This window comes from Pelophylax lessonae (genome assembly GCF_965119305.1).
Source record: "Pelophylax lessonae genome assembly, chromosome: 3".
Lineage (NCBI taxonomy): Eukaryota > Metazoa > Chordata > Amphibia > Anura > Ranidae > Pelophylax > Pelophylax lessonae.
The window spans coordinates 93,066,360-93,084,813 of record NC_138770.1 but is presented as its reverse complement, the minus strand read 5'-3'; the positions used below and the strand labels follow the sequence as shown (position 1 = coordinate 93,084,813).

Below are 18,454 nucleotides of genomic sequence, written 5' to 3'. Positions count from 1 at the left end.
TTTCTCCAATAGAAAAATGTGCATTTCCGCCGGCTGGTTTTACAACCAGATTCTTTAAGTTTTACTAGCTAAATTATTGGTTTCTGCCTGTGATAGGCTTCTCCATTTTGTCCTCTGTAAAAGACATAGGTAGAGATTCTGCAATCATTTCTTAATGGAAAAAAAAACAAAACAGTTTTGCAATACTTGAAATGATATACAGTGTATAACTTCTATATAAATATTTTTTTATTTTATTGTAAACTCTCTTATCAAATGTATTCAATTGCCCCCCCCCCCCCCGCTCCCCCGGTGTAATACCTCCATAGTGTGCATTGTGTGAGAAAAGGTAGGATTTATGAAGTTTAAGATGTACCTATAGACTTTGATTCTTATCCCTAATGGGTATGTTACCCCTAAAATGTACTATTTATTCTACGGGGGAATTTACAAAAACTTCTAAACTTAGTAAATGATGCTTAGATGCTGCTCCTAATTAGGAAAAGGGGCACAAGCCCCTTTGTTAATTAGGAGAAATAAGTTCTCTCTTCTGTGGCTGTGACAGGCACAATGCACAGGACACAGAACGGAGAGCTTGAGCTTCATGCTCACATTATACAGCTGTCTCCTGCTTAGCTCAAAGTAGAGGAAGGAGGCGTGTTGGCAGGTTGAACTGTGTCTGGCTCTAGTAAGCTAGCCACTGCTCCAGGCTGGAGGAAGGGGTTAACTTGTGGAGTTCTGTTCCAGAGCTTTTTAATCCTAGCTGGCCCCACCTGTGATATAAAAAGGGGGAAGGTTGAGGTCAGGGTCCTCTTCTTGGTCGGATCTTCTTAGCTGACTGAGTTCTGTCTGTGCGTGGAATCAGGACTGCTGCTGAAGACACAGGGACTTTTTGGAGACATCCAAGCCATGGAATATGCCATAATGGACTCTCGCCTCACAGAGGTATGCCTGGGAAGCCACACCACTGTAGTTAGAGTTAGGAGAAAGACGTTGTTCATATTGAACTGTTATGCCACACTTGTTCAGCAAAGTTACATTAACTGGTATGAGCCTGGCCTGAACTTATTCAAAGGGGTGCATGTTGGTTCTGGTGTATCTAAAAGAACCAAAGTCGGTAAAGCATAACAGGGTATGAAGTAAAAGCACTACAAAGAGTTAACTCGGCAAGACAAGGAAGAAGAGTGTAGTTGCTAAGAGTAACCAAGTACAAGTTTGAGACACAAGCAAACAGTCGCTAGGCATGGTACCCAGGTAAGGTGACAGGTCCTTCGGTAGCGAAGGGGGTCGATGTCTGGCTCCCTCCCTAGTGGTCAGTATCCAATAACAACCGGATTCGCAACTGAGATATGAAGATAAATGGCCTGGTCAGGAGGTACAGGAAGTGAAGAGTTAATAAGTGCATGCATGAGGTCCACGCTAGGTGTACGGCGGGACCCCATTCTGTTACTGGGAGTGAGGTAACAGATGTACGCTAGACTGGTGAAGTGGGCACAGGCTCAACATGTCCCTCCTAATGCAACATCTACCAAGTTATAGTGTGTAGTGACATGGGTCAAGTCGCTTTTCAGAGGAACTCTGTATTTTAAGTACTGCACACAGTGAAGGCTCATCTTTAAGTTGAGGAACTGCCTTAAAGGGATTGTAAAGTCTACTTTTTTCTCTATTAAAATAACAAACATATTATACTTACCTCCTCTGTGCAGTGGTTTTACACAGGGCAGCCCAGATCCTCCTCTTCTCTGGTCCCTGGCTGGAGTTCCTTGCCCCTCCCACCTGTTGAATGCTCCCACAGCAAGCAGCTTGCTATGGAGGCACCAATCTGAGCTGCAGCTCCGTATATCCATTCAGACAAAGAGCTGCAGTTAAGCCCTGCCCCTCTCTCCCCTGATTGGGTAACTGAGTTTAAATGACAGCAGTGGGAGCCAATTGCCAATCAGGAGAGACTGAGGCACTCGCGGACATTGCAGGATAGAGAAGGGGCTCAGGTAAGTATTAAGTGGGCTGAGGGGGGCTGCTATATACAGAAGGCTTTTTATCCTAAACCTTCTGACTTTAAAACCCCTTTAATGTTATTTTCCTTACATTAACGCAGTCTCCTCTTGGTCACCACATACTTGGCTTAGTTAGCAGGGTACGCCCACCTCATACACCTGAAGACCACCTCCAAAGAGATCCTGGCTGTTTAGTTTCTAGGACTTGTCCAGGCTTGCCCAGAGACTTGAAACATGATTGCCCTGCTGTGTTTGGTTTGGCTCCTGTGCCAGGCATTTGCACAAGAATGGCTAGAATGCCAAAAAGAGGCGTATAAAACACCTGAAACCCAGAAGCCTCCCGGGTCTCCACATGGTATGCTACACCTCTGCCATTGCTATGTTACGAGAGCTACTTCCCTGGACACAGCTACTTGCTGGACACAGGCTCTGTGTACTGGCTGATCACAGGATTTGCACACTGCAGGGTACAAGACTGAGACAAGTTGCAGGTCATCTACCCTTAATGCTACTGGAGATGCATGAATTTCAGCCTCTGGGCAACCTGCCCTGGCTGTGGGTCCCGACTGTACTACTGTTTCGAGGGAATTGAAGAGCCATCTCATCTCAGTGAGGATGGACTCATCTGGATACTTTCTGCTTCATTCAAGCCCTTCCATCACCATAAATGTCTTGAGCCCTCCGGCCTCGGTAAGGACTGTTGCTGGACAGAATTTCCATGGGTTGCCCCCCCCCCCAAAGAATCCGGGGTTGAGCAGCCAACCGAACCACCTACACCAGGAGAACTGTCCATCCAGGATGATGATAAAGCTGCTGCCATCAAGGTATCCTGGAGCACATTCATGTTCACCACTAGTGAGAAGAACCGTCCTACCTCCACAAAGCTGTCATTTCCCTATCATGGGTCCCCAAGGAAGCTGCAGCTCCAGCACCACCATTTCCTACCTAATGAAGAGATTGCCCTTTGATAAGACCACACTGTCCTGCAAATGCTTACCTCCCACAAGGGTCGGTTCTTCTAGGTCAGAAGTTAACCCAGGTTATCTTGGCTCCAAAGGTACTTTGATGCCCATGTTTTCAACAAGTATGGGTATGTGTTTCCTTATGTGCCTGAGGACTTATTCATCCAGCTCAATGAAGAAAGGCAAAAATCTGTAGCTGAGCTATCTGGGAGAAACTTAGCATTCCTTAACATTTCAGAATTCATGTACCAGAACGAGTTGATAGAAGTCAGGTTTCATTAGATCTATGGAGGGTGGCACACCGGTAGCCATATTTGCATGGACCGAGTTGAACTGGTCAATCCGGATGACGCTTACCCGGTTGTCCACCAGGTGACAAGCAACCGATCACAGGAGAAAAAGTATTTGTGCCGGACCCAAAATTTTGTAATTCTCTTTAGCCAGTCTGATCATTCATACACCTCTACCTATCACTATTTCCTTTTTCAAATTCACATCTTCCTATGTTACATGTCTGCTGTGTGAACATAGAAACTCTCAGGGAAAACATTAATACAGCAGGGTGGGAAACTTTTTTCACTCCTCTCCCCTACTCTTCCTCCTCCTCCTCTCTTCTCCCCTCTCTTCTTTCCTGCTCTTCTCTCCTTTTTTCCTCCCTCCCCCTCTCTCCCTTTTCTCCCGTCCTCTTCCCTCCCTTCCTCTTCTTTTTCTTCCTTTCCTCTTGCTCTTCTCCTTTCTCCCTTCTTCTCCTAACCTTTACACTTCCTCCTCCCCTCTTTTTCACTCTCTTCTTTCCTTCCTCTCCTGTCCTATTCTATACTTTTCCTTTTCTCCTCTCCCCTTTACTATCATGTCCTTTCCCCCTTGCTCTTCTCCCCCCTCTTTTCTTCTCTTCTCCTTTTTCCTTCCTCTTCTCCTCCCTTTCTTCCCTCCTTACCTCTTCTTTCCTGTCCTTTCCCCTGCACCCTTTTTCCTTCCCTCCCTTTCTTGTACGTCTCACCCTTCTCCTTTTCTCCTTTCCACTACTTTTTCCCCTCTCCTCTGCCTTCCATCCCCATACTCACTTCCCCCCCTCCCTCCACTCCTCTATCCTATCCCATCCCCTCCTCTCACCTTTTCTTGGCAGAAAAGCATGTATGCTTAAGGTAACCTGACCATATGTGTTTAGGACCTCCACCAGAAGACATCATTCTGCCAGGTTTTCAAATTTTACTTTTAATATCGATCTTCTCACGTATTTATGGCCATTTTAAATGTAAATATAATGGTAAATCTTCAGGCAGTCAACATATTTGAAGACAATTTCAAATAATTCCAAGAAGAGAACTCTAAGGACAGTCTAATAGCGTCCAGTACTCTGATAAAACAAGCTCTCATCCTCTATAACACCTCCCGGTTGTTTATATGATCTCTGAATCTTAACAAAAAGATCCACATCTTCATAAATAGACAAAAGACAACAATCCTGCAGCACTTTGTCGAACGCGTCAGAATTACTGGTGATGCTGCTGCACACTGAGGCTCAAATCCCGGTGACTTGTGACATAGAGAAAAGGTCACACTGCCCCGCATCAGCCCTGCCTGAGTCAAGTTAATTAATGCTTTGTTTTTTTTCTAATTCAAATGGATGGAGCTGCGGGCAAAGTGCTGCTTGTAAATGCAGAACAATCCAACTTAGCACAGCCTGACAGATAGCACGCTTTTTTCTGCCCAGGGACAAAAAAGATGCTTTTAGTAAAGTCAAAAGTCACTAGTTTTTTTGTGATTATTATTTTTATGGTTACTTACTGCTCTTAGGCGAGTTTGATATTCATCTGCCTCTTTCTATGATATAAATATCCACTGCAGTAATACCTCAAAATAACCCCAGTTAAGGAACAAAGCTCTTCATAATATGGATTTTTTGAAAAGGGATTTCCAGGATTTCTTAAAAAGTCAGTCCATGCAAAAATTATATTCCAGTTTTTTTTATTTTGGCTGCAGAGTTAAAGCAGAAATTAACTCTCATGCAAAGATTACCTCCATGGGTGTCTGCAGAACTTTTTTCAGGGGGGGGGCATAATTTTAAGCTCACCCATGCTCCGCCCCTTTTCAACAAATGTCATGAAGGGGAGGGGCTTAGTCATTATACCTTTTCTGAGTATGTATTTTTAAAGAGCAAACAGCAGCAACTATTATTAAAGCATTTGTTAACCTAACAAAAAAATGATCCTTTTCCCTTAAAGCATGTTATACAGCACAGTGCTTTGCTGTGTCATTTTGACCCTTCTATCACCTAACATACCTGGCTGATCCTGCCTGGCTATGTCCTCCCTCTGTAAACTGACCACCATATACCATGGCTGCTGAGCCCTGACACTGTGGTCAGTTTACGTGCCTCGGTCACCTGCAGCCCTCCTATTCTCCTCTGTCCTCTCTCCCCTCTCTCTCCCTCCCTGTCTGCTCCCATGTCAGTGCCCACCTCCCCCCTCCCCTCCTGCTGCTGTAGTTTCATTTAAAGTTTCTTATCCTGTCTACAGTCTGTTTAATAATCCTGTGTGCCCCAGTGTCGTTATAAAAATAAGCCATTCTTTACCAGTTTTCAGAGCGCCACACACTGCTCACGTGACCTGCCACCTCTCTCCTCCTCTCCCCTCCTCCTCCCCTCCTGACTGACATCAGTGAGGAATCCTTGGCCCCACCCTCTGCAGACAGCTGTCAGACAGGGAGAGGAGAGAGCCAGCGGGTCACATGAGTGGCACTCAGCCCTCTGAAAACTGGTAAAAAACTGCTTATTTTTTTTAAAACACATACACAGACACACAGTCACACAGGATTATTAAACAGGCTAGACAGGAAGGTATAAAGTGGCTTAGCAACCTCTTGAACCTCTTGAAAGATTCCAGGGGGGGGGGCAAATGCCCCCCCTTGCCCCTACCTGCGGATGCCCATGATTACCTCCTATAAAATAATACAGCAAACAATGCTATATTTTTTCTGCAGCCCTGGGATCTATCTGGGATGTTATGTCAAAGTTATAGTAGGGGGCGGGATCTGTGAGCAGGAAGAGCCACTGATTGGTTGCCCAGACAGACATATGGCTTCCACTTCAGCTCCAAAACCCAAAGGGAGCTCAGAGCTAAAGAAAGGTAAGCATAAAGCTAGTTATACAATAGCAGAATTGTGTTCATAATTTTTCATTTTCGGAACGTTAGTTACATTTTTTCTTTTAAAACTTTTTATTGGTATATCAACATACAGAGTATACATGGCAGAAAACAATGCGCAGAAACCATACAGCTAACAGCATTAAAACAAAAGCCACATAACAACATAACAAATTTGTAAAAGACAAAAGTATGTAACTGGTACATTGAACCGTGAAGAGAGTGTATAAATGGAGCCCAGCGTGGGTGGAAGTGGGCAAGTGGTCTCCTAGATCGTCTTGGCAGTCCTCCTGAGGTCCTGCCCCCCCCCGAGGGGATCTTGCTGTGTCCAAACCAGGGGAGGGACCACCTAAACGAGAGTTGGGCCAGCCATCGGATCGCCTAGAGGCTGAGGGTTGTCAATGAATGCTATCAAGTATAATATAGAGAGAAAGTGTTGCATGGACGAAGCAGAGAGAAAGGAGCTAAAAGAACAGCAAAGGTGTGTGTATTTCAGAGGGTAGTCGTAAAGGCTGCCATTTGGGGGAAGGGTAGGATGGGAAAACAAACCCAAGATGAAGAGAGGAGAGAGAGAAGAGAAAGATAAAAAAAAAAAAACCCTAGGGGGGAGGGTGTGTGGGGGAGGGGGGGGGGATGGCGGGTTGAGGAGTAAGGTGGGGATTAGGGGTCAAGGGGGCAACAATGGAAAAGTAGCTCAGTGCACAGGCTTGGATGAACTGACTTAAATGTCATTTTCTTGTTTGGTCATAAGCCAGAGGCAAGTTATTACTGAGAGTGGTTCATCAATCTGAGGAATTCCACAGAATGGGTGAATTCCAGCCAAGGGGCCCAGGTAGTATATAATTTAACAGGGGAGTCTTTGGCTTGATGAACTATATCCTCCATGTCGGTTATTTTATTAATGCGCTTGAACCAATCAATGGCTGTGGGGGGGGGGAGGTGAGTAGACAACCAGAGACATGGGATACACATTCTAGCTGCATTTACAAGGTGTAAGGTTAGTGACCTCTTATAGGCCAATTGGGGTAGTGAGGTATGATGGAAGAGATACTGGGCCGGTGTGTAGTCCGGTGTGTATGTTATTATGCGGGAGATGAAATTATGTATTTCTTTCCAGAAGGGTTGGATGAGGGGGCAGACCCACCAGATATGTAGCAGCGTGCCTTTTTGCTGCTTACATCTCCAGCAGAGTGGGGATATGTCAGCACAAAATTTATGCAGCTTATCAGGGGTTCTATACCATTTAGTATAAATTTTAACTCAGTTTTCTTGTACAGGTTAGTTACATTTTTTAATCGTTAAGGGGGTCATTGTGAGGTTTGTTTTCGACTTCAGTGACAAGAATATTCAGAGGAGCAGGATGGAAAATGAGTAAATATTTAACAGTGTATGTGTTTTTTGTTCAGTAAAGTCCATTCACCCCAAAATCGATAATTAAAGCCCAAATCCAGGCAACTAAGAAATTATACTTTGCAGTTCCTGCACTGCAAAGGTTAGTTGTTCCTTTATATCTAGGGTAACAATAAAAATTGATTTACTTACCTGATCAACTGTTGCTCACTACAGCTAGACCCATCCCAGCAGCATCTGCTTCCCTTGTCTACTGGTCTAGGATCCTAACATCATTAAGACCAGAGTAGGGTGTATAATCCTGCACTGGTGGTAAGGGCAGTCCATCACCACACTGTGGGGGAGCGGAAGATCAGGTAAGTGAAATTGTTTCTTTTGTCCCTTAGACAAAACTAGCTATTAACCCTTTGAAACTAGAACTACTTTTGAATTACAATTGTCAAGCTGTCAAATTTCCTGAGATTTGTACATATCTCCATTTGTAAATCTACTATGGCTAGTTTTACCCCATTCATTTTTCATGCGTGGTGTATATAGGGATTAAGATGAATTTAAACATCATACTGGCATGGGCACACCTGAATTTGTACAAGCCCTATACTTTACATCATGCATTTATTTTGTTAGTAACTAATGCTAGAATTTGACCCACGATAATAAATGCTTAGGGGCCTCTGCTCAACCTGACAAGGCCTAATGAGTTGTATGCCGCTGACTAGAGAGGGTGCAGCCTGGGGAAAGGTTCGCCCAGACCCAAAACACACTGTGGAAATAGGAAGAGAAAGCCCGGCAAGAAGAAGAGATATTGGGGTCCTAATTATAATAATCCTTTGTACAACCAGTTTGTGTGTGCCAATATTCCTCATGCACCATAAAGTAAGCAAACAATAGTTAATAACCCATTAAATGTAACGTAAATGTAAAGCCAAAATGTTTTTGCAGCTCTGTATTGCTGTCTGTGACTCCGCTGGAGAAATTCATCCTCTCTATTTGTCCTGGTGTTTAGTGAGGAAAAATCCAAATTTTTGAGTGGTCATCAGAACTAGGATAGAAGTTATATTTTTTAACAAAGATATCCAAGTTATATTAACTACAAAGATATTGGTACCAAAAAATCCAGTCAAACCTCCTTTCCCATTCCCCTTTTCCCAGTGAGTACCTCTACAATTGGGGAGTTTGAGGTTCCACTTACCCCTTTATCCCAATTTCATATTGATACTTTTCTGGAAGTTGGTACCATTGTTCTATATATTATTTTAGGCATCCAATATTCTAGGATAGAAGGTGGTCTTCCAAAGGGTGCACTTGTGGTGCAAACTGTCTCAAATTAAAATTTTGCTCACTTTCTGTTGTCTATAACACAGAGATGTAGAGCTACAACCCCTATAATCTATGTTTAATGTTACAAACTCCCACTGTGCCAAGACGGCAGCTAGACATCCACAAAACAAGATGTCAGCACCCAGGTAATGCAATACGCATAAAATCTTCTTTATTCCAATCCAATAGGGATACAAAAAGATCCAATACTAAAAGTAAACTGGCACGTGTCACTGTCTGTTGTGTTTACAAGACAGAAAGTAACAGAAAATCTCCCCAACAAGACACAGCTAAAATAAGTTGTGGTGTTAGATATTCTTTAAAGTGTATGCAAGGGCTTATTTTTTTGTTTTGGTTGTTATTGCTATATTTGTCTCTGTTTCGGGGACTAGACCCTCCATTTTTTTCTGGTGGCCATTGTCACCAAGAAAAAAAATTGTCATCATCAAACAGCAAGAGGTTAGGGAAAATCCTTCAATGGGGACACCAGCTCCTATGAAAGATTTCTAAGCTGAGGAATTCTATTGACTTTCCTGTTGCGTCTCCAGTATAGGAAGTGATAGGGAATCTTCCAAGTGGGATGTAAAAAGCAAAAACTAACTTGATAGGGGTTTTAATAGGGTTCCATACTTTATCTAGAACTTAAAAAGTCTTGGGTTTATATACACTATAATGTATACAATGTATGTAAGTATTCATTCAATTACCTATAAAACCCCTTATGAGTTCAACCAAATATGAAACAATAAATCATTACCTATAGGAAAGTATTACAGCAAAAAAATATATACATCAGTGTAATGAAAACACTGGCGCTGCTTTATAAAGAATATGTCAGTCTCCATGCAATCCATTACTACTAACATTGCAGATGTTCTATGATGGCATTACACATTTCATGGCATCTTTGCGTTGAGTTTCCAGGTCAAGGTCTGCACAATTACATTGGCAAATATTAGTTACATTTGTTCGTATGCAAAGGGAGAATCTACAATTCTCTTTGTGTTTAATAAAGCACAGCCATTTAAAATGGGAAAATATACTTTACAACAGGTATTATTGGGCAATGAATAATATATTATACCATCCCATTCTGCAAAGTCATTGGACTTTTCTTGCAGATTTGCCATGTTGGAAAATTGCTAAGGTCTATTTACATTACCTTCTATGCACTTGTACACACACATATTAGATGCTGCCATGCAACATGTTTAAATTGCTTATCTGCTCCATCTAAGAGGTAAGGTGTCTGCTGTGGGGAACCATTAAGTAGAACAAGGGAAATAGAATAAACTCAGAGAGGCCCTATTAACATTTAGGGAGTACAATGAGTCATACACACAAGAGAGTCTAGTACCAAGCAGACATTTAGGACTACAATGCATTGATGGTACAGGGCTTCCAAGTTAGCATTATATCCCGGAATGTATGATCAAGGGAAAGCCCAACAGCGGAGGTCAGAGGCAATTTACTGCAAATACAATAGTTATTTATATGTATAGCGTTCCCCCCCCCCAACCTCCAGAGGCCTGGTGGTGACCCCCAGAGACAGGGAGGGCCGACATTCCTCCTCAGGATGCAGGTTACTAGGCATGGTGGGTGGTGTACAAGGTAGAAATTGAACAGACAAGGACTCACTGCTCAAGGTGGTGTAATTGCCTGATGACTCACACAGGTGCATGCCCCGGCTCGCCTCCGTGAAAACTTGATAAAAGAAAAGGAATTGGCAGCATTCCAGGTTGAGTCAAAATCCAGATTTATTGACTGGACATCCAAATATGACAATCGTGACAAGGTAGACGTGTTTCACACACTGACTGTGTGCTTAATCATTAGGTAGAAAGATGGGGCCTGTCACTTTTATGTCTAAACAAAGAGAAGTTTATGTATCACAACAGGTAAAATGTGACAGAGAGGGGTAGGGCACAGGACACCCTTAGTCAAAAAGAGCAAATTGGCAGACTTGTAGATCGGCAGGCTCCTTAGACAAGAATGTAGAAAAGGTAGACAGCAGTACAGGAAAAGAACCTTTAGACTGGGACCAGCAATCTGTACTTTGTAGCATAAGCTATCTCCTATAGCAACCAATCTCAACTCACAGAAGATGCAGGAACTCTCTGGAAGATTCCATCTTGACGCTTTCCCAGGCTCTCCATGGATCCCCAGTCCATGCAAGAGTAACCTCTGGTACTTCATCTCAGGTCTCCATCCTTTCCTTCATGCTTCCAGGTAGTAAGCAGGCTCTCCCTTGCAGAGAATTGAGCACATGGCTAGGCCTCAGACCTACCCAGCAGCAGCTGTTCCTCACCTACCCAGACCTCAGTCTGGGCAGAAAGGACACAGATAACCTGACTTCCTCCAGATAAATACCTTCTCCCAGCATGCTCATCGACCAGTATCATTGGCTGAGAAAAGTGTACATATTCATAACCTAGACTTACTGTAATTCATCACACTAATGCCAAAGGTAACAGTGCCACCTATTAACAAAAGGGAGAAACCACAGCTAAACCAGGCTTAGGAAGAAATCCAATGATCACAAAGACTATAAATTAGCCAGGCTAGCTACCACCTGGCACAGCTAAATTTATAAGCAGCCTTGTTTAGGACTAGGGTGCTACATATGTATAATAGTAATTATTTAAGTTTTAAATTAGATAATTATGAGATGTTTTGGTCTTTACAAAACACCAAAGGTACCAGAGTAGGCCACCATTAATAACTGTCACACTATAACTCTCATCTCTGCAGACTCATTGTAGCCCCACATGGCTTCAAAATCTTTGTTGGGTGTGTCAAGCATTGGAAATATTGAAATGGGCACCATATGGTTCTTTTACGGGCCACCATACTGTTTGATGCAATAGTCAAGATGGCATATGATGAGCCATGCACTGTCATTTTGACTTTTATGTTAATGGGGGGTTGGATGGGTTGTTTTACATGACAGGTGACGAATATGAGGTTTAAAGGACCCTCCTTTTCTGTCTATGTCACGGTCTGGAGTCAGGCTTGGAGGTCAGTTCTATAGCAGTAGCGAGGCACCCACCAACCAGCTGGATAAATACAATGGCAGGTCACCCTGCCAGATGACATGGGCCCACCTGAGGTGCAGACTCTAAGTACTAATCGGTGTTAGCTTCTGATGGTGGAGATGGGTTTTGCTTCATGTTAGTACCAGCTCGCAGTCCTCAGGATCGCCCCATCAGGAGGCGAGCAGCCCGGGGTCCAGTAGCAGATATAGCAGGTAGCGATAAGCTGAAGCACAGTCAGTATACAAACCATAGGTCGATAACGATTGGTTGCAGGTTGGGATCAAGCAGAAGCATTGTCAAGGAACATGCCAAAAGTCAAGCAACAAGTGGTAGTGGACATACGGACAGCAGCAGGAGGGACAAGAGCAAAATATTGGCTGGAGAGAGCACAATGATATGGCAAACAACAATATGCCACTAAGTTAACTGTATCTGCTTTTCTCCTGGACCGCTCTTTGTCCCCTTTTTAACTCCATGTTTTAATTTTTTGATTGGGAGACCAACAACTCTTTTTTCACCCTCCCTGGATTTGCAGCTTGTTTTTCTCTGGTGGCTGATGTTGTTATGCTGAGGGCTGTGCCTTTGGTAGCCTTGAGCCCCGTACACACGCAACGATTATCGGCCGACCGATCGTCTGTCTTTTGTCCAGAGTGGTGTTTTGTTGGTTGGAATGTGCCTAGACTGCACACGAATTTTCTCGACCAACAAAATTCTACTTCAGAAGTGATGTCATGTGTTGGTTTGCTTTCTTTGTGTTCTTTCTTCTCTGAGCATGCCTAGACTTGCTCATTAGATTTTTCCCTGTCGAAATCTGTACTGACTGCACGAAAATCAGCCGTGTTTTGACGGCAGACAAAAATTTTATAGCCTGCACACCAGATTTTTTTCGGCCGAAAAGTCGGAGCCGGTTGTCGGAAACATCATACTAACAAGCTGAAAATCGGCAGATTGGTCGTCGGACAAAAATTCCCTGCCGATTTTCGACGCGTGTGTACGAGGCTTAAGGGCTTGTATACTCACCAATTTTTTGGCCTCAAAACCACTTTAAAAGTCAATGAGAATGCAAAAGCAGCCTGATTCACATTACAAGTAGATCAGAACAGAAGCAAATGTTGGGGATCTAACAAAGATCCTACAAGCTTTAGAAACTGATCTCTAATACAAGTGTAATAGACCTGAAACCAAGTTGCATCCCCCATCTTCCTAACGAAGGTGGTGTACAGGTATCTCAAACAGAATCTGTGAAGAGACTGTGCTGGTATCAAAAGACATATATGGGTGTAAGGTGTAACCTGTGGACCTTTAGAGGTAGTATTGTGCTTAGTGATCCTAAACACACTTTTTTTTGTCCTGGAATTGTTTTATAAAATCAAATCGTCAAGTTTGTGCTTATAAACTATGTTGTATATGGCTTTAATTGCTATTTGTAAGATTTATGAGCAGCTTTTCTCTTTCAAAAGTCTTTGAACTCCAACAAGTGCCATCTTGGAAGTCGTCAAATGTCCAGGCATAAATACGGTCCATCCTAAATAAGATATAAGCTTATCATGACTGCTCAGCAAACATTGAGGACACAGAGTATTAAGAGTGCATAAACACAATGAACTGCTATGTAAAGTAACAATGACATGCTCTATTCGCTGGTGGCAATGGCAAGGCTCAGTCCAAGTTGTTTATCACAATGAGATTGTCTATTTGAATATTCCAGTGCAGTCTCAGGGATGAAGCTTCTCTGCTGATTCATTTTGATCAATAGGCTTTGTCTTTTAAATAACACTACGACTTTCACACCAACCTATTGACAGTAACTGCACTTGACAAATATGGTTCTTTCTCTCTTGCAAAAACAAAAGTGATACACTTGATAAAAAGTTTGGGAAGATTGTGAAGATGTCCATAGACGTGAGATAATCAATCAACTAATGATGGTTAGATGATGATCATATGCATATGGGCAATATACCTAAACCCTCTGGTTAGACAAATGCAACGGAAAGAATCAGCTATCCAAAATGGATTTGTCCCATCTGATTACTATTGTTTCTCTGTGCCAGGATTTTCTGTTAGTTTAATAAATGCTTATCCCAGTTGTCCTACAGAACAATCATATGGCAGTTAAATGTCTATGGACAGCCTAAAAGTGGAAGGTTAAAGAGGAACGTTACTTTTTAAAAAAAATATAAATTCAGCAGCTATAAATAGCTTACCAGCCCTTACGCTCCCTGCTGATACGACTGCTTGTGGAAGAGAATTCCACATCCTTACTGCTCTGACAGTAAAGAATCCTCTATGCATTTTAAGGTTAAACCACTTTTCTTCCAATTGCAGTGAATGGCCATGTGTCTTTTTAAACTCCCTTTCACTGAAAAGTTTGTTCCCTATGCTAAGGTCACCACTACGGTATTTGTACATCACTATGATATCCCCTCTAAAACGTCACTTCTCCAGAGAGAATAAGTTCAATGCATAGCTGAGATCCTCTAGTCCCGTTATTAGCTTTGTTGCTCTTCCCTGGACTCTCTCTAGTTCAAGCACTTTCTTCTTGAGGACTGGTGCCCAGAACTGGATGGCATACTGAAGATGCGGCCGGACCAAAGTCTTGTAGAGTGGGAGAATTATTGTTTTATCTTTAGAGTGAATCCCCTTTTTAATACATCCTAATATTCTGTTGGCTTTGCTTGCATCAGCTTGGCATTGCATTCCATTGCTGAGCCTGTCATCTACTAGGACCCCCAGGTTCTTTTCCATCCTAGATTCCCCCAGATGTTCAACTCTAGCAAGTAATTTGCATTTATATATTTAGCACCCAAATGCATTACTTTGCATTTTTCAACATTAAACCTCATTTGCCATGTAGTTGCCCACCCCATTATTTTATTTAGGTCTTCTTGTAAGGTTTACGCCTCCTGTGCAGAAGTTATTGCCCTGCTTTGTATCATCTGCAAATATTGAGATTGAGCTATTTATCCCATCCTCAATATCATTTATGAATAAGTTAAATAGAAATGGCCACAGGACAGATCCTTGGGGGACCCCACTTACCACACTGGATCATTCTGAGTTATCAATTTTTATCATCACTCTTTGGACCCACCCCTGTAGCCAGTTTTCAATCCACCCTATGGTTCATGCCTCAGCTTGTAAAGTAAACATTTGTTGGGAACTGTATCAAATTATTTTTCAAAATCCAGATACACCACACCCACAGGCCTTCCTTTATCTAAATGGCAGCTCACTTCTTCATAGAATGTTAACAGATTGATCTGGCAAAATCCATCCTTCCAAAATCTATGTTGTTTACTACTAATGATACTGTTTTCATTACTAAAATCTTGGATATAGTACCTTATCATCCTCTCCAATAGGTTGCAGACTATTGATGTTAGGCTAACTGGCCTGTAGTTTCCAGGGATATACCGTTAGGTCCATATATATTTGGACACAGGCACAATTTTTTTTCCAGGTATTTACCAAAACATATTCAAGCTATAGTTATATCATGGATATGGCCTGAAAGTGCAATCTCTCAGGTTTAATTTTAGGGTATGTACATTCAAATCGAAGGAAGGGTTTAGGAATTACAGCTCTTAGGAATGGCCATCCCCCCTTTTTCAAGGGTCCAAAAGTAATTGAGTAATTGAATAAAAAGCTGTTTCATGGCCATTGTTATTTCTTCATCAATTAAGCAGGTAAAAGGTCTGAAGTTGATTCTTAGTGCCGGTTCACACTATAGCGACCAGAAAGTCACCCCATAAGGGGCGACTTGTTAGCGCGACTTTAGCGTGACTTCAGCGCGACTTCAGCGCGACTTGTGAATTATTTTAAGCGACGTATATGATAGACGACTTTGTATTTGGCCAATCAGAATATGATGTGGTGTGACCTAATTTCCCTTTCCTGTTTTTTTTTTACTTTTTTCCTGTTTCCCATGTGTCCTGTGTTCTCTGTGTGTGTGTCTGTCCACCAGTGCCACATATCAGTGTCCACCAGTGCCACCTATCAGTGTCCAGCAGTGCCACTGCCACTTATCAGTGTCCACCAGTGCCAGTGACTAGCAGTGCCACCTATCAGTGTTCACCAGTGCCACTGCCACGTATCAGTGTCCACTAGTGCCACAGACACGTAACAGTGTCCACTAGTGCCACGTATCAGTGTCCACTAGTGCCACGGGCACGTAACAGTGTCCACCAGTGCCATGTATCATTGTCCACTAGTGCCTCGGGCACGTAACAGTGTCCACCAGTGCCACGTATCAGTGTCCACTAGTGCCACGTACCCGTGTCCACCAGTGCCACTGTCCACCAGTGCCACCTATCAGTGTCCAGCAGTGCCACTGCCACTTATCAGTGTCCACCAGTGCCAGTGATTACCAGTGCCACTTATCAGTGTCCACCAGTGCCAGTGACTACCAGTGGCACCTATCAGTGTCCACCAGTGCCACTGCCACTGCCACTTATTAGTGTCCACCAGTGACTACCAGTGCCACTTATCAGTGTCCATCAGTGCCAGTGACTACCAGTGCCTCCTAGCCACATCTCTGCGTCGTCTGGAGGACATTATAGCAGGAGAAGGTGAAATAAAACTGGAGCACGAGAAATCTAAGCAGGGCCAATATTACAGACAATGCAGAGATAACGGTGTATGGGGGAGGTGGACTGCACTATGGAATGCCTGGGTAATTTTCCTTCTTCCTGTAAAATCTGATAACAAGTCGCTTGACAAAAGTTAAGGATCCGACTTGGAGGCGACTCTCATTGAAGTCTATTGGCACAAGTCGGATACAAGTTGCCTCAAAGTAGTACAGGACCCTTTTCTGAAGTCGGAGCGACTTCAGTAGTGCATATTAAGACGGCTCTCATTCATTTACATTGCATTTGTTATGACAAGCGACTTGGGGCGACTTGAGAGCACACAAGTCGCCTGACAAGTCGTACTAGTGTGAATGGGGTCTAAGTGTGGTATTTGCATTTGGAATCTATTGCTGTGAACCTACATCATGCGTTCAAAGGAGCTGTCCATACAAGTGAAACAGGCCATTGTAAGGCTTCAAAAAAAAAAACAAATCCATCAGAGAGATATCAGCTACATTAGGAGTGGCCAAATCAACAGTTTGGTATATTCTGAGGAAAGAAAAATTCACTGGTGAGCTCAGCAACATTAAAAAAAAAGGCCTGGACGTCCACGGAAGACAACAGTGGTTGATGATCGCAGGATCCTCTCTATGATAAAGAAAAACCCATTCACAACATCCAGAAAAGTGAATGACACACTCCAGGAGGTGGGGGTATCATTGTCAAAGTCTACAATCAAGAGAAGATTTCATGAGAGCAAATACAGAGGGTTCACCATAAGGTGCAAACCATCCATAAGCTGGAAGAATAGAAAAGCCAGATTAGACTTTGCCAAAAATATCTAAAAAAGCCAGACCAGTTCTGGAAAAGCATTCTTTAAACAGATGAAAATAAGAATAATCTGTACCAGAATGACCGGAAGACAAAAGTGTGGAGAAGGCTTGGAACAGCTCATGATCCAAAGCACACAATGTCATCTATAAAACATGCTGGAGGCAGTGTGATGGTATAGGCATGCATGGTTTCCAGCGGCACTGGGTCATTGGCAGGGGAGTTGCTAGGTGAGAAAAAGACCAGGGGCTTCAGCCCCGAAGGTAAATTTGATAACCCCTCCCACATTTTAAAGTAGGTCCCACCCAAGCTCCACCCAATGCCCCCTGAAGTGTCCGGTCTGTCCGCTGCAATGTCGCAGTCCCGCTATAAGTCGCTGATCCCCACCATTACTAGTAAAAAAAAAAAATGCCATAAATCTATCCCCTTGTTTGTAGACACAATAACTTTTGCGCAAACCAATCAATATACGCTTATTGGGATTTTTTTTTAACAAAAAATTTCTAGCAGAATACATATTGCCCTAAATTAATGAAGAAATCCAATTTTTATTAATTGGATATGTTTTATAGCAGAAAGTAAAAAATATTGTTTTTTTTTTTCTTCAAAATTGTTGGTCTTTTTATGTTTATAGTGCAGAAACTAAAAACCCCACAGGTGATAAAATACCACCAAAAGAAAGCTCTATTTGTGGGAAAAGAAAGGGCATACATAATTTAAATATATGCAGTCTTGTCATTTAGAAAATGTAATTCCTAATCTTTTTTGTTCTCTAGTAGAATTCTGAGTGTTCTTTGCTGTTTTTTCTCTTGAACTGAGCATAGCAAAGATTTTTGACCCATTTTCATTTCAAGGGATAAGTGAATGTACCAAAAATTGGACCAAAAACTGAATAGAGGAATAGGGAGGGGTTTACAACATTTTCCCCAGACACTGCCCCTGTGTACTCCACCACACAGCACCCCCTCCCCTGTATACCACAATATCCCTCCCCTATAGGAGGTCACTTTCCCCCCCTCCGCTCCCCCCCTGATATCCGCAATCCAGCCTCTCTCCTGCCAGCCTGCGAGATCATCGATGACATAGCGACCGCACAGTTCTCCGCTTCGCCTGCATCCGTCCAGTGACGTCAGCGAGTCTGGGAAAATGCCTGCCCAGCCAGGGAGTGCCGCAAACTCAGCCCTCTAATCCAGCCCTGCCAGCAAGCACCTAAACCACGGCTACCTCTGACCCTTCTCCACTCCCACCAGCATAGAGAGTGATGAC

At 43.0% G+C, this 18,454-nt stretch overlaps 1 protein-coding gene across 3 annotated transcripts in view; it reads left to right on the top strand.

The window, feature by feature from the left end:
• PKHD1 (PKHD1 ciliary IPT domain containing fibrocystin/polyductin) overlaps positions 1-18,454 on the top strand; it is a 1,006,139-nt gene that overhangs the window by 771,494 nt on the left and 216,191 nt on the right. The gene's annotated exons all lie outside the window — the stretch shown is intronic.